We start from the raw sequence: 25,844 nt of genomic DNA, 5'->3' as shown, positions 1-25,844 counted from the left end.
AAAGTATCTTTAATGGTTTTAGAAACTTCCTTCGATAAATTCTATAAATTTAGTCCAATGTTTCGAAGTAATACTTATGAATAAAACTCTTCTGAACATTGGCAGATAGCGCTCTAGGAAATAGGGATCAGTGTAGCCAGGCAACGATTTCAGAATCATCACATGGTCAAGCAGTAAGGTGAATATGAAAAATGCAGGCTGAGGTTCTATAGAACCTCTCTGGAGGGGATGTCTTAATATTAGCATTACAAAAATGTCTCCAGCTCCCCGATCTTAAATACATAATTTGTGAATAATATTATGGGCTTGCAGCAGCAGTGAAGTATGATATATTGTTAATGCTTTTTGCAAATGTTGCAGTGGATATCTGTGAAGACTCTTTTGTCTCTGATGGCTTTCATATGGCACAGTCCAAAGAACACTTCAATCCCCTGCTAAACTAGAGAGTTTACTGTTCTGCAGATCGTTAGAATTTTTATTACATCTAAATAATAATAGCCATTATTAGGACCAATTCATAGCTATAGAGTTTGCAATTTTAGGATTTTCTCTACGAATCTGGCTTATACTCGCTGGAATCTAAGCTTTCATTTTAGGGGGAAAAAAAGATAAGTTAACTTTTTGTAGCTCTCTTGGATAGAAAGACATTCCTGACAAAATTTAAATACTGTGCCAGAAAGCGAAGCATATCAGGTTCCAATTAACATTCTCAATTCAAACTCATCTCAATTTTTCTCGGGTTGAAGGAGATTGGGCTATACTGAAGGGTTGTACTTGTAAAGTGATTATGAAATTTTCTCCTGTCATTCAGTTTGGTGTGATATCTCTGGGCAATTTCGGATGTTGCTGCTGTAGCAACAGCGTACTTAGTGCTTGTCACATACAGGAGCATTCTGAAATTGTGAGGGAGGAGCCTTGATTTATAATGTGCTACAAATTGCTCTCAGCACTAGAATACAAATTCAAATATGATAGTTGATACCAATCTGCAATGTATTTTGGAGTAATCCCAATTGCTTATGAAAATCCCTTGATGGTTTGGGGATACATTTTGTCTACCAAACAGTCACTCTGACTGCATCGAGAATTCAGACACAATTTTTAAAATGCAGAAGGGATTTCAGGGCAAATTAGATTTTTCAAACCCCAAGTGTTCAAAATAGAGGCATCTTTGCTTTAAGCACCACGACCCTGTACGACTCTGCAGATAGGGTGTCTCTGAGAAGAAATTCCATTCCTGGTTAATATGACTGGGGATGTCATTTGAGCACAACTTGAAATAATCTGTGCATGTTAGGCATTTTCCTACATGAAGAGAGAACAGTGCATTTCTCATCATTTCCTTTCACGTCTTTATGGCACAAGAGAAGCTAGTATGTGGTATCTCACACACACACACACATACACAAGTAAATCCATTGGTAACTGTATGTACAATAGCCTAAAAAGTGCCAGTGTGGAAACAAGTGTGCAATGTGACTACGGAATCAATAAAGTTATAACATATTTTGATTACTTGATTAGAATCCAACACATCTATAATGCATGACTTGCTTAGAATTTGATAATAAAATCATCATAAACTAATGTCAAGTTCAAGTGCCTGTATCTAACTTGAGGGGAAAGAAGCAGAGAAAAGAACTAGACTAATCAGTACACTGCTACCAGCAGAGAAAGGAGGCATTCTCAACGGGCTTGCCCTGAGCTATTGTCAGCTGAACGGAATAGCCAGCAAGAAGGCATGGACCGTTGAAAAAGGGGAGGCAGATTGTTTTTGTGGCGATGAACATGATCCTTGCCCATTGAAAGGCCTGAGAGAGTTGCTTAACACCAGTCCCTAGATCAAGGATAGGCCAGGACAGGGTGACGTGTTCTTCATCACATTATAGACGGGGAGGAGGTCCATAGACACGTCTTACGTTAGAAGTTAAAGCCTTGTATTTGTTTGCTAGGGCTTCCACAAGGTACCATAGACTGGGTAGCTCAAAACAATGAAATTTATTTTTTCACAATTCTAGAGGCTGGAAGTGTCAGATCAAGGTGTCTGCAGTGTTGGTTTCTTCTGAGGCTTCTCTTTGGCCTGCAGATGGCCACCTTCTTCTCTATGTCTTCCCATGAGCTTCTCTCTGTGTGTGACTAGTTATCTCCTCTTCTTACATGAACATCAGTCATATTGATTAGGGCAGCCCTAATGATCTCATCCTAACTTACTAGCCTCTTGAAAGACCCCATCTCCAAATACAGTCACACTCTGAGGTACTCTCGAGTTAGAACTTAAAGATATAAACTTGGGAGAAGATACAATTCAGCCCATAACACGCGTAGATGTTGATGTTACTTATGTTTCATCTCTACTGAGTTTCCTCTTTCCTTATGCTTTTGCCACATTAGCCAAAAGCGTTTTGACCAACTGGATCCTCCCTGGTTGACATAGTAAGAACATGTTAAAGAAGCCAATCAAGGATTTGACACTTCTTGGTTCTAAAATAGGCCTTCTAGTTTTATTTATGCAGTTACCAACTATCTTGCGCTATAAACCTCAGAGGTTTGTGTTGTAGTTCAAGTTTAGCCATGTGACTTGCATTGGTCATTAAAATGTAAATGAGATCAGGTGCGGTGGCTCACGCTTGTAATCCCAGCACTTTGGGGGGCCGAGGCGGGCATATCACAAGGTCAAGAGATCAAGACCATCCTGGCCACCCCTGGTTTCCTGGTGAAACCCTGTCTCTACCAAAAATACAAACATTAGCTGGGCGTGGTGGTGCACGCCTGTAGTCCCAGCTACTCGGGAGGCTGAGGCAGGGGAATCACTTGAACCTGGGAGGCGGAGGTTGCAGTGAGCTGAGATCGCACCACTGCACTCCAGCCTGGCAACAGAGCAAGACTGTGTCTAAAAAAAAAAAAAGGTAAAGGAAAGTGAGGTGTGCCACTTCCAAGTAGGAGCATTGAGAGCCATTGCATGGTTCCACCATGTTCTCCTCTCCTTTGGCTATGAAGCCCTAAATTTTCCCAGATTAAGCATATATTTGAGCAAAATCAGCCTTTGTTGTTGTAAACCACCAATATCTTTGGAGTGGTTACCATAGCATGGTTTAGCTGAAGCTGGTGGTACATCCTACATTCTTACACCTACCCCTGAGCCTCCTGTTCATCTGTATTGTTGAAGAATTCATCAGTTACTAGAAACCCCACTAGCATGTGCCAGATAGATCCATGTGCCCACCCGGGGAAGTGTCGTAAGTTCTACTTGCTCAAATAAAACTCTGATTCCTTTTTTTCCTTAATCAGCAATCAGAAAAAAGCAATTGGACAAAACTGACACATAGAAAGGTGTGCAGAAACCTCTTCTGCCCAGGTTGATGTATAACTTTTCTATAGAAACCTCTGATTTTTTTTTTTATTTCAATAGGTTTTTGGGGAATAGGTGGTGTTTGGTTACATGGATAAGTTCTTTAGTGGCGATTTCTGAGATTAAGGTGTACTCATCACCTGAGCAGTGTACACTGCACCCAATGTGTGGTCTTTTACCCCTCACCCCCTCCTACTCTTTTCCCCAGGTTCCCAAATTCCACTGTATGCCTTTTTGTCCTCATAACTTAGCTCTCACTTACCAATGAAAACATACGAGATTTGCGAACCTCTGATTTAAAGAGAGATGTATTAATCCAAAGAAAAGACTCTCTAATAATGGGATTTCATGAAAATTGTCTGGGGAACAGGAAGGACATTCCAGCATCTGTAACACCACTTTATGTACTTACAAGTACTCCTCCCTGCCACAGTTAGAAACAAAACATCAACACATATATTCTAGTGATCATATTCAAGACACAATTTGAACTATATATGCCTATAACTGCTTACCGTGTCAGACACTGTGCAAGGCTTTTTGCATACATGATTCCAGGTAATCTCCTCAATGGCTCTATGCAACAGGTGTGACTTTCCCCATACTGCAGATAAGTAAATAACTCTCTGGTTTCACACAACTGGAGAGAGACAGATCCTTGCTCACAACCATTCTGCTATATAACAGTAACACCAATACACCTTTTATTCTCAGCATCTTGGGAAAAATAAAGCATTATGATGGATTTTTAAGTTTTTTCCATCTTACTTTGTGATCTATACTTTAATTTTTCACTGATGTTTATGATAAAGGGGAGTAAATGGAGACAGGTATTTCCCATAAGAATGTCTTAGTAAATTCAAAATCCAAAGTTTATCTCTTCTGCTTCAAATACTTTGAAATCATACATGAGAAAGAAAACATGACAAAAGAAAAAAGAAAACAACAAAACAGAAAGATGTATCAAGGTTCAAAGCAACTCAAAGGTCCCTGTGGATCAATGACACAGAAACCCAGAGCAATAACGGGAAGGTGGGGGAGATGCTAAAACCACAGCCTATCAGATTCTGGTGGTCATTAAGCTCGCTCCAACAAGGTAATGGGGACTAAAAGTGTTCCATGCCAGATGGACATCTAGAGCTAGGCTCACTGCTTGAAGCCAGAAGCTAGAGGGTGTTTCTCTACTGTCCTAAAAGGAGATTTTTTTTTTTAATGCTACTGAATGAGGACTGAGGCTTCAGTTGTTAAAAAGCCAGGAGCCTAGCAAAGTGGGAGGAAACAAGTTGCCTTCTGGTTCTGTGAACAGATGAGTTATACATTTCTAATACTATCAGAAACACTGTACGATGATAACACCTTGTTCTTAACTAGAGTGCAAGGGCCTGAGTGAAAGCAACTGTATAATCTCTAGGTAGAAATAAGTGGGTACAAAGGGAGAAAGCAAAGGGAAAAACAATCTCTCCACTTAAGATGAGTTCATAAACCCAAATCCCAAACCACAAAGAAAACAAAATGTTCACAAAGAGAGCCAAAAACAAATAAATTAGTTAAATAAACTCACTTCAAATGAGATGCATGTCACAAAACAGTCTAAGAAAGACTTCAAAATATGTGGTTAGGATGGTCAAAAATATAAATGAGCAACATCATCTAGAAAAATGTAATAACAAATAATAAAACAAGATACTTATGAAAAATAGGAGTTTTAGAATTTAAAAAAATAGAGAGAAATAGAAAAAAAATTAAGAGAATAAATTACTGACTGGACTGGAGAGATTTAGTAAATATGAGCAGTTCTGACATGTATTCAATGGGAGTTCCAGCAAAAGACCATTGAAAAAATGATGGTTGAGAATTTCCCAGAGATGAAGAAAGACATACCTCCTCAGACTAAAAGTGTGCTTCAAGTTCTTAGCAGGATAAAGAAGAATAAAATCACAGCCAGTTTGAAAAAAATCTAAAAGCTGCCAAAAATGACAGATTACCTATAAAATAATAGCAATTAGGCTGGTAACAACACTTTCATGAGCAAAAATACAGACCAAAAGATAATAAAATAACATTTTCCAACTGCTCAGGTAAGGAAATAGTAAATCTCAGATTTTATACACAGCTAAACATTTAATTAAGGCAGAGAAGGAAAAATAAAGGCTTTTTTACATGTATAAAAATAAAAGTTTACCACTCATAGATGCTTATTAAAAGATTTATTAAAGACGTTGTTCCGCATGAAGGGAAAGGGAAGTCAGCCTGAAGATGGTGACACACAACTCCACCATATCCAATGCCCCAGCCATAGGATAATTCTATTTTCCTATCCCTCTTGAAGTCATGCTTGGCCATATGACTTGCTTTGGCCAAGGAAATGTGAGCAAACATGATGGATAATTCTCTTGCACGGAAGCTTTAAGAGCCAGCGTACCCTCTCCCTTCTGCCTCTGCTGATGCTGGCTGCTCCTTCAGATGGCCTTCAGAATGCAGGAACTGAATCCTAGCCAACCTGGAATGTAAACAAGAAATAAAACTGTATTGTTTCAGCCCCTGCTTTTAAAGTTGTTACCGCAGTATTGTGACTAAGAAGGACAATTATGCAAAATTGGAGAGATTACAGAAATTGATAAAATATGCTGGGAAATTAATTAAAAATCAATTAGAGAAATACTAATTTTTAATGAACTGCCAAATCTCTAGGCAATGATAGCACAGAATATGTTCAAAGGAGAATGTAAATGTACTCTGAAAGAAATACTGAATAATCTTAAGCTTTGTTTAAAAATGTATAGATAAAGGCCAGGCGCAGTGGCTCACGCCTGTAATCCCAGCACCTTGGGAAGCCAAGGCGGGTGGATCACTGGAGGTCAGAAGTTTGAGACAGGCCTGGCCAACATGGCAAAACCTCATCTCTACTAAAAACATTAAAATTAGCTGGATGTGGTGGTGCACACCTGTAATCCCAGCTACTCAGGAGCCTGAGGCAGGAGACTCTCTTGAACCTGGGAGGCAGAGGTTACAGTGAGCTGAGATCTTACCACTTGCACTCCAGCCTGGGTGACAAGCGATACCCCATCTCAAAAAATTAATTAATTAATTAATTTAAAATGTATACATAAGTATATGTGTTTAAAATTTAAGATATTCAACAGCAAAATGGAAAAGCAGTCTAGTTTTCAAACCATAGAGTGGGGGAAGGGGAATACTGACAACTCACCCAATTCATGTGAAATTAGAACAAAGGGAGAAGAGGGGGACAAAATGATGATAAACAGAAATCAGAAAAGAATATGGCAGAAATTGGTCCAAATGTAAAAATTACAATAAAATGAAAGGAGAAAAGTCACATATTAAAAGACCAATCAAACTGGATCAAGCCGAATCTAATTACGTTGAATTTTTTTAAAATCAACCTATTTACTGCACTGTTGAAAACATACCTAACACAAAATCACACAAAAAGATATGGACAAAAGACACTAGAGAAATTGTTTTCGACTGAACTGTACTCGCTCCAAAATTCATATGTTGAAGTACCACCCCCAGTACTTCAGAGCGTGACCTATTTGGTGATGGGGTCTGTAAAGAGGTAATTCAGTGAAAAATGAGGTCATTCGGTGGGCCCTAATCCAATATGACTGATGTCCTTATAAAAAGAGGAAATTAGGACACAGAGACACACAAAGGGAAGACCATATGAAGACACAGGGAGACAACAGACATCTGAAAGCCAAGGAGAAGCCTCGGGAGAAATCAACCCCGGTGACTCAGACTTCCAGCCTCCAGGACTGTGAGAAAGTAAATTTCTGTTGTGTAAGTCATCCATTCTGTGGTACTTTGTTCCGACATTCCTAGCAAACTAATACACTCATCCAAAAACATGCCAGTGGCAATATGAATGTCAGTCAAAACAGAATTAAAATCTAAAAGAATTAATAACATTATGAGACATCAGCCATGCAAAAGGACCAGTCCCCTAAGACATAAAGCCATTCTCTCTTGAACCTTCTCCAGCCAATTAGTTCCTACCCCTCCAAAAACACATCACTACTTCACATTATCAAAAACTAACAGTCGGTTTCCAGTCTCCGTCTAACACAGCCTTTTGCAGCATTGGGCGGAGTGGATGATACTCTCCTTCTAGGAAACCTTTCTTCACTTTCCTCCTTGACACAGTACTCTTCTCACCTTCTCCCTCGCACTGGCTGCTCTGCCTTTCCCAGCCTTAAATACTAGCTAGAGGTGCCAGGTACAGGCTTCTGATGCCTTCTCTCTCCACCTGAATGCTCAAGACAGAGCAGAGGCTGTGGCTGTCTCCTGAGAACAGCTGCAGTGGTGGTGTGGAGGGGTGTGGGAATAATTGTCCCCTGTGATGCAGGGCAGAGTGAAGGCAGGTCAGGGAGTGGACAGGGGACCAAGCAGACACACAGGCACAAAATCATGCACAGGCATCACAAGTCTGTCCTGCAAAGGGACCTCTTCGTTTTCATCCCCATATCTGATTCACCCAGGTCTTTCCCATCTCACTAAATGGCAATCCCATTCACTCAATATCTCAGGCAAAAATTTTAGGAACCACTCTTGATCCCTTTGTTGCTATACTCTCTGACATCCAGTTCATCAGCAAATCCAGTGGGCCAAGTATCCAAAATACTGAATCACCCCACTTCTGACCATCACCTCTATAGTACAAACCACTGCCCCCTCTCCTGCCTGAATGACTCCATTCGCCTCCTCACCGGTCCCCATCTCCCATTTTGTTTCACTATGGTTCATTCTCCACACAGCTGACAAATGAATCCATTCAAAATGAGAGTCATCCCCTGTCACCCTGATCTTGCCATGCTTGAAGCACACTCATGGTGGTCTTTCAACATAACTTCCCCCCTCCTCTGTGCCTTCTTTCCATTGTCCCCACTTGGAATGATCTTCCCCAGACACCCACATGACTCATCTTCTTGCTTTGTCCAGTCCACCACATGGGTGGCCTCCTGAGAGTGCCTTCTCTAGCCAGTCCCGTAGTGTGGCTCCCCATCCAAGCCGACCGTGTCTCCCCTCTCCCTGCTTTATCCTTCTGCACAGTACTGGCTGTGACATCTGATATTAGGTGAAATCTGCTTATTAGAAATCATCTGTCTCCCCAACTAGGATAACAGCTCCCTGAAAGTAGTGTCTTTCTTGGTCTTGTCCACTATGCCTGGAACAGTGCAGGACACATCATTGGTACTCAGTAAACATTTGTTGATGGAATGAATACTTAGGTCAGTGAGTTTATCATGAAATTGTATGTAACTAATAGCAAGGAGGCACGAAGTCATTCCCTCTTAAACCCCCTGGAATCAGCAAGGCCTTGAAATGTTTAAGCAAAATCTGAGAGAATCCAAGAGAAACTCACAATCTTCAAGTTATATCTTTCTTTATATCAAGTGTGACAGATAAGGCAGACTTTTTAAAATAATAAGAATGTAGCAGATTTAAACAACAAATTAATGTTTGCTCCAAAATATGCATGAAACTCTATATCCCCCAATAGAGAATATATATCCTTTATATGTGCACATTGATGAAAACTTATGATACACTAAATCAGAAAGGAAGCTCTAACACATTTCAATGACTCTGTATCATAGATTCTATCCATCATTTCTAGCAAATTTCAATGAATCTATATCAAATATAGAACAATGAATATGGTCTATATTTCATGAATCTAGGCTATATTTTGTGAACATGACAAAATTAAAATCAAAGTCAACAATAAAAATACAGGAAGTTAAGGAATACATATTTGGTAACCAAAAATTGGGCCTCTAACTATGCATGGGTTGAAAGAAAATTAGAACAGAAATTACTGTATTACATTTCAAAACTTGTGCTGTGTATCTAAAGTATTACTTACAGTTAAATGTATGGCCTTCAATGAATTTGCTACAAAACAAAAAAAAATTAAGCATTCAAATCAAGAAATTAGAATAACAACAGAGTACATTATAAATGCATGAGGCAGGAAGCAAAATACAACAAAAGACACTTATGAAATAGAAAGAAAGAATAGGAAGCATCTATAAAATAAAACTTATCTTTGGAATAACAAGATGTTGAGTAATATTAACAAATAAAAAGGACATCACTACATACAGAGGAGGACAAAATCATTAGAAGTACTTTACATAACTTTGTGCCAATTAATGGATAATTTTGTATAAAAATAAGTGTATCAACATGAAGAAATAGAAAACCTAACTAAATTAATAAACTACACACTGAAAAAAGTAGCAGCCAAATCTCCTCCACTCCCAATTTTTCCCCTCAAAACAAGTGGCACAGTTTTATAGATGAGGCTTAACAAACCTTTAAGAAACCCATCATCCCCATCTTAAAAACTATTTTATAAAAGAGAAAGTGGGAAGACAAGCCAATTAAGTTTATACCCTATACCTAAAGAGAACAAAGACAATAGAAGGAAAGGTAGAAAAACAAAACAAAGCAAAGTAAAACCATACAGGAAAAAATTGATACATTTGGTTCATTAAAATTTAAAGTTTTTCTACATCAAAAGATAGCATAAGCAAAATGAAAGATCCATCCCAGAAAAATAACTTCTAGGAGAAGTTATTTGCATATACAGTCTATATAAAGCAAAGGAATATGTGAAAAACGTATAAAATCAGAAAAAAGGACAAGTTAATGCAACAAATGGACAAAGTATATACTCCCAAGCAATTCACAAAACTATAATAGATAATAAGCTTTTAAAGAAAGTCTCAGTCTCATTAGTAATCAAAGAAATGCAAAGCGAACCAACAATGAGATGACAATTTAATTCCCAACATATTGGCAAATCTAAAAGCCTCATAATACCTCGTGTTGAGAAGAATATTGAGAAAGGCTAAGCTCTCATATACGGATGGTGAACCTATAAACTGGTTCCACAACTTTGGAGCACAATATGGCAATAATAAGTAAGGATAGCATGGCTAATAGCCTAAAAAGTCCAATTCTTGGTATATAATTCATATAAATTCTCTGACACGTGACATGCTCAAGAATGATTGTTGCGGCAATTTTTGTTGTAGCAGGGGAAAAAAATCAGAAACAACTTAAATGTTCATTAAGCACAAATTGGCTAAATAAATTGTAGTATATTCATACAAAGGACTTTATACAACAATCAAAATAAATGAATTAGAGCTGCAATTATCGACATGGATAACTCTCAGAAACATTAGGTTAAGCAAAAAAAAAAAAAAGAGGCCAGTAATAGAATATATACAATATATTATCAGTATAAGACTGAAAACATACAAAGCAACACAATTTAATGTTTGTATGTGGTGTATATGCAGTGATTCTATTAGTATAAAAACATGCATAAGAATAACAATGTTGGTACTCAAGATAGTGCTAACATCTGGAGAAGAAGAGATGGTTATGTTATCAAGGAGGTGTAATACACAGCAGGCTTTAACTATGTTGATGAATGAACGGATAGATGATTGATTGATAGACAGATAGATAGATAGATAGATAGATAGATAGATAGATAGATAGATAGCATTTTTATTCCCTTAAGAAAAGATCCAAAGCAAATAAGGCAAAATGTTAACATCTGTTAAAGTTCCACGGTATGTAAGTGGGTGTTTGTTACATTACTTATTCTCAATGATTTTTTTTTCTGTATGTTTGCAGTATTTCATAACAAAAAATAAAAACAAGGCAGGAGGCAGGAATACAGCGAAAGGAAGGACTAAAAGAAGAGAGGACGGGGGAGCAAATCAGGTTAGAATTATCTGGAAACTGGGGGAAAGAAAACAAATACCAGAAGGTAAAACAAAAAGGACGAGCGACACAGACAAGAAGGTGAGCAGAAAATGGACAAAAGAAAGCCGCCGCTGGCTAATGTGTGAGGGAATGAAGGCATGCCAATACCATTTCATCCTCTCTTCCACTGCTGATTCCACTAACTCAATGGCTCCCCAGGAGGCAGGGCTGGTGGCAAGAGAATCCAGGGTTGCATTGATCCCACGAACATCACCTCTGCTCTCATTGCTCCCAGCAGCTGGATCTCTATTAGTGCAGAGCGCAGGGCGTTGGGGAGAGGAAGCTTTATTTACCTGTCTCCACTTAGGCACAGTCTTGTCTGTGATTTCTGAAATCTAATGATGAGAAAGACATATTAGCACTCCTAAGACTGCTTTTCCCTGACATGGTAAATCGCTCCCTGAGCAACGTCAACTTTAGGAAACTATTGACCATTTAATTCTAGCAAGTAAAGCCATTTCAGCTTTCAGGAGAAATTGATGTGTATTTTGTTCATGCAATATAAAGTGGAACTTACCATCTTTAGTCCCAAACTTTCCCCATCTCTGTCTGTCCCTCTCCCCACTCAGGCACGGAAAGTGGGACGCCATCTTGGCCTCTCCTTCCTTACCCTCCACGTTCAAGTTATCACGTCCTCTCACCTGGGTCCCTACCAACTGCCTGCACAGTTGGTCTCCCTGCTTAAGGCTGCCCCCCTTAAAGACAGTCCCCATTCCACCATCTGATAAAGGTTGTTATAGCTCAGCTCTGATCTTCTTATTCTTTCCTCAGGAAACACAAATGCTGCACCAACGTGTGAATGCAGAGCTCAAACTCTCCACTTCAAGACTGAAAGGAAGCCTGCTATGATCTGGTCCCTCATCTCCTGCAGCTGTTCTGTTCAGCTCATGCGGTCATTAGGCGTCCACACTGTGCCCACCAAATGATCATCCTTAAACATTCCCTGCCATTTTCTACCTCTGAACATTTCCTTAGGATGTTCCCTCTACTTTCTCTTTCCCCATCTCCACCTAGGGAAATCCAATCTAGCCTTCAGGAACCAGTTCAAATGCTGTTCACCCCACGGCAGCTTCTTTAAAGCAAGCTCTACCCATCTCAGAACTGACATGTGCACCTCGATACTCTGTTAAAGAAGCAGAGTATTGTTTCCAATTCATTCCTACCTTCCAGTCATATCCAGCACTGTGCACCTTACACAAAACAGGTGCTCAACAATACTCCAATGAATGCATGTAAACATGCATTTATATATGTAATACCTGTAACAACGTGCATTTTATAACAGATTTGATATAAACCTACCTTTAGCCCAAACTTTTGTTACCTAGTAGTCCCTCAATATGTAATTGTGAGAATTAGTGGATGACAGAGTAAACGAAGGGATGGATTTTCCTATAACTCGCTTTGTAATTGAATGAGACCTCATAGGTCACTGTACATCATTGTTGGTTGCTCTGTGTTCTTTCCTGAAGATCCTTAGGAACACACTTCTAGGTTCTGAATGTAACAGATAAACATTAATTCAATTTAATATGGTTCTAAAGGGAAAATACAAATACAGGAAACTGTCTATATTATATAAATGCAATGCACTTTACATTGCAACAGACAATGTTAATCACATAATTTGATGTTCTTCTTCTTTTCATTGTCTACTGAACCCTCTTGTTTGAGTTGATTCCTCTGCCTTTATTGAGAATACACTGTTGACAGCAGTCCCTGATGAATACTAGCCCATTTGATTATTTTTTTAAAATAGCACTCAATCGCCCTTCTTAGCACTAATAGCACTTTTCTCTACAAATGACTGCCACAGGTTATTAGGTCACACTTTCTTGAAATATTCTATCTTTCATTTATAATTTTTAAATTAACCCAATTATTTCTAACAGTGAGTATCTTGAACAGCAAAACAAAAAATATATATATTGTTACGTTATTCAATTCATTGTTGAAAGGAGTTGGGGAAGCTTGTGGGAGTGGAAATTGATCATGAAACCAACATATCCTCTGTGCCCTTCACAACACCTCCTCCCAAAGGAACCGTCACTATGCCAGGACTACCAGGGCCACCAGCACCCTCTTGCTTCTGTACATCTAACTGAGAAATCACCCTGCACAAATGGAACTCAATTTTTTACAACGTCAATCAACTGATATTACTTCCAATGTAATATTTTCACTCACACAGCATTAAAAATATATATGCACTAAACCTTCAGTCAGCTTGAAAAGAAGCTAACAAAATTTCACCTATTTCAATAAGAGTGAGTCAATTTAGGGGCCTTTGTTGTGTCTAGAGGCAAGATTTTTCTCTTGGGTTATTTCAATACCATGAGTGTCAATCAAAGAGCCACACTCTAAAGACCAAGAGAATATCAGATGAGATCCATCACCAGGCTGAATTTTGGCCTGTATTTGTAAATGATTTCCTCAGCTGGGTCATCAATCACAAAGTCATCTGCATGGAGAGGGTACTTCATTATTGTTCTATGGGGCTCCAATTAAGTGGGACATGACAAAGAGTTATCATGTTGACAGCTCATCCAAGTATCAACAATTACCACAACCCATGACCATGAGAGGAGTGTGGTCTGTTTCCCGCTTAGGTGAAGGCTGACTGGAATGAAGTATTTCCTTCTAGCAGCCTTCTGAGCATCCGGCTTCTCACCAAGAAAGTGTCTCCTCATAAAATACTTAAGGCCCCCAATGTAATGTCTCATGTACAATCATGAGTTCGCGTCAATTTTAAATTCCTATACACATGCAGATTGACACTAGTGCAAAGACTTTCCATGCAAAAAAAAAGGATAATTTTGTGTTTTTCTTCATTCCTAGAACTCCCAAGAAAACTTAAGCATTGCATCAGATTTTAGGTCCAAGCTCAGAAATGTAGCCATGTTTCAGTATAGTATTTTGTACACTTGATCTGTGTATTTTTATATTTATACAAAAGTGTTTAGTCTCTACCATACCGAAGGAGTTGTACGGCTGCATAGGAATGATAGGTGCTTTTAGCTCTTCAGGGAGAGCAGCATAGTGGCATCTAAGATGCCTTTGATTGACTAAGGTGATTTGATTTTCTCTAATAACTCACAAGAGCTATTAGGAAAATTGGATGGTATTTATAATTCTAATTTGTTTTACTCTGCGACTCTAGGAAACAACATTGTGGTAAATATATTGAAATGTCAGGGTTATCACTTGCCACACAAAGTTTATTTTATTTTTCCCCCACTGAACAAATGCCAGCAGCTTAGCCTGCTGAGCCCAAGCTTATGTGAACTAGCGATCCAGGCAGCCTTTGGCAGTTCCGAGTGGCCATTTGGCCCACCCGAGCTTACGCTGCATAGATTCCCCGGGACGGCCTCCAACTTCAGGGTAGTCAGAGACTTTTCAATGCTGCTGGGGCCCCTGTATCCTCCCGCAGCAGCAGGCTGCCTCCTAAGAAGCTGGCTCCTCTAGCCGTTCCAAGAGGGAAACTTGAATACTGTTTTGGCAGCTTCGCAGCTGCATCCACTCTCTACCCATGGCTAAAGAAACTTTTTTAAAGTGCTAGAAGCAATGCTTAGGAATCTTCGTCCAGAATGACTTTGAGGAAAGCTGTCCTGAAAGTTGGGACTGACTCCTTTGGCGAGCTCTGCTGTGGAGCCAGATGCCATTTTTCAGCAAGGCAAGTTCATACGAGGAACACAGCTCCAAGGACAATGTCCAAGGAAGGACAGCTTAGATGCACCAACAATTTCTTCATCAACAGAGCTTCAGTCCTGTGGATCCAAATCCATCTTCCGTGGAACACAGGGATCAGTTTCAGGAATCCTAAGCTGCTATTCTCCATTTTCTCTTCATTCATTAGTAAATCTGACCAGATGACACAATTACAGTATGCCTTTTTCAAACTGCATTATCGTTGGCTTTGTTAGAGACTCATTTTTCATGCCTGTGAGATGCTTATCTTCCAAATAAAGAAAGGAGGGGTGATGAAAAGCGTTTGATCAATCAGCTAAGACAGGCAGGCAAACCAGCATTCCAGGATGCTCTCTCTCATCGGTCAGAGTTCAGCTCTTGCTGCCTCAGTTTCGGGGTCTGAACAAAATAAGGGTTTTAGGATCATCCTGGCCTGAGTTCAGCTGCATGCTAAGGAATGCATTTTTAATATTAATTTGTTTCATTTTGCTTTTGATTTGTAGGGCTTGCTCATTTTGGTTTAATCTTTTTTAATAATTATGCAAAGCATATACGTAGTTCAAAAGTCAATCCTACCAAGCACTGGTCCTGTATTCTCTGTCCTTTTCTTCTTCTAGGAGTAACCATTTTTAATAATTTTTAGTTTATCCTTCTATGACTTAAGTATAAGCAAATATATTTATATGTTTCTATCCCACATCTTTCTTAGATATGAGATAGCTTATCGCATAGTGTTCTGCACTTTGCTGTTTCCATTTACCCAGGAGACCACTCCTCAGCAGTCTGTATAGTTATTCCACATTTCTTTTTACAGCTGCATAGTACTCCTGGAGTGCTATGTGTCACTGTGTCATTGTGCCATAGTTTATTCATTTAAATCCTTGTTGATAGACAGTAGGGTTTTTTTTGTTTGTTTGTTTTGTTTTGTTTTGTTTTTGTCTTTTGAAATTACAAATAGTGCCGCTATAAACAGGCATGCGTATATATGCTTTCGTATTTTTGCCAGTTTATCTTTGACACGGGTTCCTAGAAAGGGGATTGCTAGTCAATGGATAATTATATACACACTTAGCAACCCCTTTCTCGACTTGCTAGTCCATGGATAAGTGTGTATGTAATTCACCTAGCTATTGCCTAGTTCCTTCCATTAGGTTTATACTATTTTTCCTTCCCACAAGCAATGTATGAGAGTGCCTATTTCCTCTCAGGTTAGCCAAGAGAGAATGCTTTCAACATTTTGGATTTTTGACAATGTGATGTCAATCTCCAAGGTTCTGGTCTTCAGAACCAGCTCCATATTTCATGTAGGAAAACAATTTTTTTTTTCTAAGTGCTCACCTCAGAAAGCCACTTGGTGATGTTACTATTACCAACTTTGACTCCCTTTCATCAAAAGAGTGCCTTTTCTCTAGGAATGAATGGAAATAAAAGCCCTTCCTATGATTTAGATGACAAAAAATATCATGTGGTCACACAGAAGCCATTAGCAAGGCCTCCTATTCATTCAACAAGGATTTACTAAGTGTCTCCCATGAGCCTACTATGTGCTACTAAAGTGATTTTGGACTAAGGTATGGGGTAGAAGAGTGGTAAAGGTCTAGAAAAAGTGTCTACTATGGCAAGATAAACTATTCCATAATAGGTTCCAAATAACCCCAGGCAAGTGTGATATTCAGTCCTCGACTAACCAGCTGTGAATAGCAACATGATGCTAATTGCCCAACTCTGGTATTTTCTGCTGCCCCATCAAAAAGGAAAATGAAGAAATTTTATATTTGAGAGGTAGGTGAAAGAAAAAGACAGCACAAAAGCCGGATGCATAAACACGAGACTTTTCTTTCTACTGGGTAGAAGGCTGATTCAACTGTACTACCATTAACACCCAGTAACAACTTGCACATTGACATTCATCAGTAAATGTTTGTGGGATGTAGGGATCATAATTTTAAAATATCTGCGTACTAGAGGAGAAATATCTAAACCTTCTTTCTCTAAGTCCTATTACGTAAAGAACTTTGCTGATTTTAACTTTCCAGTTTGGAAAGATTTCTTCCCATTCATCACATTCTGAAAATAATAATAACTGACCTTTGTTGAGTGGTTCATTTGTGCCGGGCACACTTCTAAGCCCCATACTTTGTTATCTTATTCAGTGTTCTAAACAACCCTGCTTTGCATGCTTTGATGCAATTATTACCCCATTTTACGGATGGAGCAAGTGAGACACAGAAAGGTTAAGTAACTTATCTACAGTTCAGCTCTTAAGAGTTCCAAGAGTCAGGAGGTAGAATTAACACTCTTGAATTCACTTGTAAACTGAGACCTGCAGAAGAATTCATTTGGGAACTTAGAGTTGCTATACATAGAATGACCTTCCTATTCCTCAGTGAAACTGTCACCACCACGGCCAAATCCATCGTCCTCCCCTTGCTGCATCTGCAGGCAGTTGGCCCACCTCCTGGCCATTCTCGGTGGGTCTCATTCTGAGGCTCTATCTCTGCCTTGAGGCTTTGCTCCAAATGAGTTGATCCTTAATCTGATTATCTATGCATGCAATTGGTTATTCACCACTTCCCAGAAGCCTTAGCCTGGAGTGTATAGTCCAAAATTCTTTACTATATATTAATAGAAAGTACTTTACTCAGCCTTTCAGTTGTTTATATCACTGTGCAATGGTTTTCCAGCATCCAGCTGTCATCAGTCTTCCCCATATGCTATCTAAAGAGAGATGAGTTGCAAGGTTCTATTGCCAGGCCTCCTGTCTTGCAATTTGATATCAATTACAGCATTTAGATAACGCTGGTAAAAATGATAAAGAAGCTTGATGTGACATCTATGGATGAACTACCATTCTCCAATTTTTTAACAGCTTGCTCTGAAATTGAGATCATATAAGGGCCACATCCTCTTAGCCATTCTAGAAAAATGTTGAGCTTCTTAATGCTATTTTATTTTACTTTTTTTTTCTGTCAGTGAATCAATTATCAAACTAAAATCAAAGCAGAAGATGTTTACCTGCATATTCAAACTAACGTCAAGACAGAAAACTTGTAGCTGCATATTCATTTGCTCTGGATCTAGAAGAAAAATTAACAAATCCCTGCCTTCTCTCAATTAACGCTGCTCTAAAGAACTATGCTGCTTTTTACAGAATAATCTGAAACCTCCTGTGTATGCTGTTATTGTCCATGTAACTGTAAACCTGATATGATACTTATGGTTTTTTTGGCTGCTAATTTAAATCCATAATCACAAATCACAATCATTTGTGATATAAAGACACAAAAGATAGAGAGATGATCAAAGTAAAGTGACTGCCTTGAAAATATCTCACCCATATAAGGGAGACAGCACAAAATCAAAATCAAAATGTCATCATATAATAATTAAATGCTATTAGAGGATAATGCACAAAAGCATGTCTTATCATTTTCTACATGACCATATGGTGTTTTTACAGTAGAAGAAAAAAATACATTTTTCTTACTTTAAAGCTCTTCAAAGTTAAACAGGTACCTCTTGCGCCAGCACTAATTGGTTGCAACTCCAGGAACTTGGATCTGTAGTCCATGAGGGTGGAGCTCATTTATCCCTGGCTACTTCTGAAGTAGGACAGAAATGCTACTTCCCTTGAAAGTTTGCAGTTACCAGTCCTTGCATCTTCTCACCCTCAAAGCAAAGCAAAAACAAATGAACACAAAGGAAAGGAAGGTTTACATTGTGGCTACTAAAAGATATGTTTCTGGTAAGTCCTCTCATCACCTAACCACACAAATGCATGGAACTTTAAAGATGCTGTGGTTTCTTCCTAGCCTCTATAGGCTCTTTTTTTTTTTTTTTTTTTTTACTGAAGGCTTTATATGCTGCCATGTCCTGGATTAAGAATTTAGAGATGAGAAGTCCACTTAGCACTGAGGGATAAACAGTTCACCAGAGGAGACTTCTGCCATAGAACTCCAACAGAAAATGCTTCTTTTATTAAAGGCACTTTGGCATTCAAAAATTTAAGTCCAACTTGACAAATTTGGGGGTAACTAATGAATCCAAGATGATGCCATCAATTGTAATGTAATTGGATATCTCATGATCTAATGCTTGCTCTAGGAGTATGATAACTGCTCCAGACATATTTCATTTTTCATGTATTCTTAGCAAAAACTAAAATTCAGCATATCCCCTGCAAGACCTAAGATATCATGATTTTTCTCATCTCTCAGGAGAATACTTTTGGTACAAATGTTTAGAAAAGTGTGAGCTGCAGAGAGTGATTTCACGGTTGGTATATGGAAAGGCTTCAGAGAATGAAGTATTGTAATGTAACTTAAGTCACATGAGACTGGATACACTTCTGGAGTCCGGCCCATTAAAATAGAACTACATGGGATCCCATTCAACAAGTTTTTCCATTAAGATAATTAAGACTAAAACGTCCATCAGAGCAATGTCCTCCAAATGTAGCTATGAAAAATTATCCAACCTTCGTTTCTTGGTCTATTTCAAAATCTATTTCAGAACTATTGAGACACTGCTTGCTTGTCACACATTAAATTTTATTTAACATATAATTTCTCTTCAGATACAACATCCAAACACATTTTTTCCATTCTGAACAAAAATGTATGAGAAAAGACTCCTCTCCCAATAGCCATTCTCAGCTCTATTTTAATGCAAATTAGAATTATACTTTCATTATTATGAATTAGAAATCCATAATCAAAAGTGCATTTGAATTTTATTTGATATAAGCCCCTTCATACCACAAATTCTAATGGACCCATGACTATACAATTCCAATTTAGATTGGGCATGGTGGTGCCTGCCTGTAGTCCCAGCTATTTAGAAGGCTGAGACAGGAAAATGGCTTGAACCCAGGAGTTCAAGACCAGCCTTAGCAATATAGTAAGATCCCCATCTCTTAAAAAAAATTTTTTTTAAAGAAAATAACTTACAAAAACAATAAAACCCTAATTTGTAGATTCCCCTGCACCTGAAATCTTCAGAGAATGTTATTAAATTATTTTAACAAATATAAAAGATGTAACCAATTGATAAGTTTTATTGGCTACATTTTCATCCATTCTGTCTATCAACAGATGCTTATAAACTATCTACTGGAGTCAAGCACTGGCGTTGCACTTAGGAACAAATAACACACAGTCATTGACCTCAAGAGACTCTTGTTTGATGTAGAAGAGAGAGGTGTAAACAAACAATTACAGAACAGTGAGACTGCAGTATGTACAGGAGCTAATGGAGATGAGAAGAGAAGGTGCCTAAGAATGTGGGGAGAATCATGAAATGTTTCATCGAGGATATAACATGACATAAAACTATATTTAAAATGTGAGAGGCTGACGGGCTCCTGATTACACATGTAATCCCAGCACTTTGGGAGGCCGAGGTGGGAGGATCACTTGAGTTCAGGAGTTTGAGAACAGCCCAAGCAACATAGTGAGATTTTATCTCTAAAATTTCAAAAAAAAAAAAAAAAAAAAAAAAAAAAGCCAGGCACGGTGGTGCGTTCCTGTAGTCTCAGCTACTTGGGGGGCTGAGGTGAGCAGATTGCTTGAGCCTGAGAGGTCAAAGTTGCAGTAAACTCTGACTGTGCCAATGTACTCCAGCTTGGGTGACAGAACAAGACTCTGTCTCAAAAACAAACAAACAAAAACAATGTGTGTGGTCATTGAGAAATTGCATTTTAGCAGAGGATTCCATGTGTAAGTGCCAAGAGGCAGGAAAGAAGATAAAAGGCATGGAAAACTGCAAGTTGTTCCATAGGAAAGGAAGTGCTGGGATCTGAAGTCACGAATATTGCCGAGGAGAAGATCATGAAGAACATGGAGGAGTGGCTGTCTCAGGAGAGTCCCTGAAGGTTTTAAGTAGGGCAGGGTACAGCCCAGACCAGAGTTGTCTTTTATACAGCATTCCCATCACAATTGGGAAGCTGGACTGGAGGAAAGCAAGACTAGCAGCTGGGAGTGCAACTCAGAGTTGATGCAGTAGTGCTGGCTGAGCTCATCAGGGTAAGAACCAACACAGAAGGGAGAGAAGGCACCAGATGGACATTTTGCAAGTAGAAGGGACAAGACTCAGTGACTGAGGTAAGAATGTGGGGAGAGAGGAAAGATATTAAAATGACTGGCAGATCTCTTGATGGACCTTGAGCTCTTGTTTGGAGGATCTGTCTGGGAAATTCTGTCACTTACTATTCGTGGTGGGAAGAGATCCCTGTTGATCTGAGAAGTTCATCTTGTTAAGCAGGGAACTTTGGAAACAAAACATGGCATGAATATGGAAGCACAGGGGTCAGAGGTTGCATCACTTTTACAGTCAACTGGGTGGATGAAGTGTTATTAATCAAGACAACATATTAGGAGAAGAAACAGATTTTCAGGAGAAGGAGCAATCGGCTGTCATGAATTCCATTTGCGTTAAGTTGAGATGGAGAGGTGTCTTTTAAGTTCAGATGAGGATGTTCTGTAGGGAGGTGGTTAAATGGATCTAGAGTTCAGAGGACAACTGGGGTATAGAAATTTGTGAGACATCAGAGAATTGATAATAGTTGAAGCCACAAACTAGACTTCAAGCATAATTGCTGTGCTTTAGTGGTATATCAGATTTTATCAAAATTGAATTCCCTCCCCCGCTTTTTTTTTTTGAGACAAAGTCTCGCTCTGTCACCAGTCTGGAGTGCAATGGCGCGATCTCGGCTCACTGCAACCTCCACCTCCCAGGTTCACACGTTCTTCTGCCTCAGTCTCCCAAGTAACTGGGATTACAGGAGCACACCACCACGCTTGGCTAATTTTTTGGTATCTTTAGTAGAGATGGGGTTTCACCATGTTGGCCAGAATGGTCTTGAACTCCTGACCTCAGGGAATCCACCCACCTCGGCCAAAATCCATTTAGCCTCCCAAAGTGCTGGGATTACAGGTGTGAGCCACTGCACCCTGCCATCAAATTCTTCACACAATATTTATTCACTCATCCAATAAATAGTAACTGAGCACCTTCTACTGTAAGAGCTCAAGTGAGAAGCTTCAAGTAGAACTATGAAAAAGACAAGTCACTCATCTCAAGACATGTATATTCTACAAGGGGATTCAGATGTTAAACTGGTTACACAATATATTGTTTAGTTATATTTGGGACCACAAAGAAGAGATGTAGAGCTTTTAATGGAGAAACAGAACGAGTTCAGTGGCAAACTAGAGTTTCATGTAAGATTCTCTGAAAAGCTACTCTGAGGTAAATTTCAAAGGTGAATTAACCAGGCAAAGAAACAAAAAGAGCATTCCAGGTAGAAGGAATTGGATATGCAAAGGACCTGAGGCAGAAAAGGATGATAGAATACACCAGACTATGAAAGCAGGTTAGTGGAACAAGCAGAAATGTATGTAAATATGTCAACTTACTAAGTTTAAAAGTACTTTCTTTGGGTAAATATTAAGTAAATTTGACCATAATGTAAAAGTATGGTATCCATGCCATCCGAGGTTTTATGCCTCTTGTTTAGAACTCAAACCTCAGTTGATGGGAAAACAAACAGATAAAACATAAATATAGTCTGAAGGCAGAACATATTAATATAAGAAAAACTTCACTAAATGTTACTGCACTCCCCGCAGCTGTGCAACGGTATGTTCCTCATAAAGAAAGTGAGAAAACAACCGCTAAGATAGACTTCAACCCCATAGCTAGATGGCAATACAGACATACTACAGAAGAGTATGTTATTTTCATAAGCATTTAACTATAAAATGCCCTCAAAGCACTTGAGATTCAGGAATAAAAAAGATCAATGTTATTTTTCTCTTCAGATCCAGAAGGAGGTCACACATTCATCTGGGGTCTTTTAGACTCCTGGTTCCCCTCTGTTCTCAATATCCAACTTCTAATGGCGCCTGGCTCTGCCATGTGTAAGCTATCACCTGTAGCTACTTCACTCCCATAAAAACCAAGCCCCAAGATAAGACTGTGCAATGTCAACCAGAATAATGATAAATAACTGCAACAAAACATTTCCATTTCTCTCACTTCCAAGAGTATTTCGGGCTATATTTTCCGAATAATTGCTCATCTCAACTTGCCTATGTACATTTAACCCACTCAAACCAAAGGTGATAGCAGTTACACATCTAGAAGGAGCTTACACACAGTTGAGGGCATTCAAAATTGTTTTATGGATGAGGCAAACATTGTCTGAGACATTGTGTCACCCCCTACCGTTTTCAGAAATTTCCACGAGACCTTTCATCTTACCTAATGGTTCACAAAGGACATCGCTGTAGCATCTCCACCTCCCCATGGTTTCACATATAATGGCTGCAGCCCTCTCTCACACTGCACCATGGGGCTGCATGGGGAATCCATGAAAGACCTTCAACAGATCTGACTCCGGCAAGTCATAGGCCCAGAAGAGAGAAGCACAAGAGCTTGTTCCTTTCTAATCAAAACCAAAATCCAGAGCTTCTCCACAATATCATAAAAGCAAAACCATCACATTTGTGAAAAAAAAAGCAGAGCATATGATAATGGGATCATTAAGATCAACCCTAAAGTATGTTCACAAATATCATGACAGCGTTGTGGATACTAATTGCTGTTTAAAAACACCACTCCAGCCTAAGTGCTAGTATTAGACAAGGGTGCATTCTGTCAAATGTTGTTGGGCCCTTAATTGAAAGGATCATTAAAAATTTACTGAAGGGGATACTGGAAACACTATAAAAGACGAAAGGTGTGTTTGACGTTCCATTCATTGTCAAGGATGCCACATCAAGTGTCAAGCACCAGGGGTCAAGATAGGAGAGAATGGATTTGAAGTCAATGGTACAGACAGCTCTTTTACATGCAGACCAAGCCCAGGGCTGCCTGACTTTAGGCTCTGCCAAATACACTGTGATGAGGCATTGGTGATCCAACACACTTCCCATCCAGGAAACGTACCTAAGAATCTACATCTTACGAATATTTGATCCAGCCACAAATATGAAAAAAAATCACCGGTCTCTGAATTATTTCATTGTTTTTGCCGAAGTCCTAAATTATTTTTCCTGTAACAAAATAAAATGTACCGGGTAGGAACAAGAGTCCAAAAAGGCAAATACCAACTCAAGCCCGTTAAAACTAAGGTTCCAGCCATGCTGATTTTCTTTACGACATAAGTGGTCTACTTGGCTGATAGCAGCAGAGACTTGGGTCAATACTGTCATTCCCGCCTGCCAGCACTGCAGACTTCATGCATTCTCCCTTGAATTAACTTGACCACAGGCTATTTCTTGTAGGGTATAATGAAGAAATTGGCCAAGGTTCCTGCAAGAGATATAATGTTGACATGAATTCTTTAAAACACATAAACAAACCTTGAAGACTAGAAAGGTCATGGTGAAAGAAGCAAATTTCCTTCCTTTAATATTTATGGGAAGAAAAGAATTCTAATCTGGGAAGTGACTTATGAGCAGTAGCAGTAGGTCAGGGACAGAATGTCACATGTGACCATGGGGACCAGACAGGTTACTAATCCTTGGTAAGGACTGTGGGGTGATGCTGTAGGTGTGCTGTGCTGTGTGTGTGTGTGTGTGTGTGCACAGATGTGTATGCAAGTGTGTGTGCATGCTAAAACAGCAAGATTAAAACATTCTAACCAAAAGAACTTAGTCTATGCTGAAAGTTCACAAAGGATAGCACATTTAACATTTGAGAAAAATAACATTTTTAAAAAGTGAACAAGTATGTCCACAGTAGTTACAGAGAATGTTGGCAAGGAAAATCCCCTGAGGACTGCCAAATGTCTCTTGATATCCAAAAGAATGAACGCTGAGCCAGAAATGTTGTGAAATGGGCTCCATGATTTCAACTCCTGATATTTATGCCCTTGTGTTGTTCCCTCCCACTGCGTGTGGGCAGGACTGTGAGTTGCTTCTAACTGATCACATATGGCAAAAGTGTTGGGATGTCCATGACTCCGTGTATGTGCTTACTTTACATAAGACTGTAATCCTTGTCATCGGAGGAGAGTGTCTCCCTTGCTGGCTTCAAGAAAGAAAGCAGCCATTCTGAAAAGACTCATGTGGCAAGGAACTGAGGGCAGCCTCCAGCTGATGGGCGGCAAGAATCTTAGGCCCTCAGTCCGAGAGCCTGCAAGGAACTGAGTGCCAGAAGTGGATTCTTCCCCAGTTAAGCCTCAGATGAGTCTACAGACTTTGCTGACACCTTGAAAGCAGCCTCCTGAGACTCTGAAGCACAGGACACAACCAAGATTTGCCCACACTCCTGACCAATGAAACTGACATAATAAGTCTGTGTTGTATGCAAGTAGCTAAGTTTGTCACAAGTATTATTACACAGCAATAAATAATTAATACAGAACTACTACTGATGCCAAAGGCTTTGACTTTGACTCATTTTTTTTTTTTTTTTTTTTTTTTCTTGGATATGGGATCTCACTCTGTGGCCCAGGCTGACATGCAGTGGTGCAATCATAGCTCACTGCAGCCTCGACCTGGGATCAAGCAATTTTCCTGTCTTCAGTCTCCTGAGTAGCTGGAACTGCAGGCATGCACCACCATGCCTGGCTAATTGTTTTATTTTTGTAGAGACAGGGTCTCACTGTATTGCTCAGGCTGGTCTGGAACTCCTGGGCTCAAGGGATCCTCCCACCTCGGCCTCCCAGAGTGCTAGGATTACAGCACACCCAGACTGACTAGGTTCTTTCATCCCTAGGGGCTTCTCCTTTATACAATGTGATCACCCACATGTGCTACCACAAAATCCAAAGAAGATTACAACAAATTTATAGAGGGCCAGATTTTATGTCATGATATCACTGAATGGGACAATGTAATACATTGAAGAAACTATAGAACTCATACCTGTGGATCTCCATTTATCCTCCAAGGAGAACGAATTCTGACTTTCTAAAGAAGTAGCAACAGTCTTCCTTCTGTGGCATATAAAAGAATATAGATGTGTCTGTAATGTACCCCATGGTACA

This window comes from Macaca thibetana, chromosome 18, assembly GCF_024542745.1.
Source record: "Macaca thibetana thibetana isolate TM-01 chromosome 18, ASM2454274v1, whole genome shotgun sequence".
Taxonomy (NCBI): Eukaryota; Metazoa; Chordata; class Mammalia; order Primates; family Cercopithecidae; genus Macaca; species Macaca thibetana.
The sequence above is the reverse complement of the archived record's forward strand: the minus strand, read 5'-3'. Positions refer to the sequence as shown.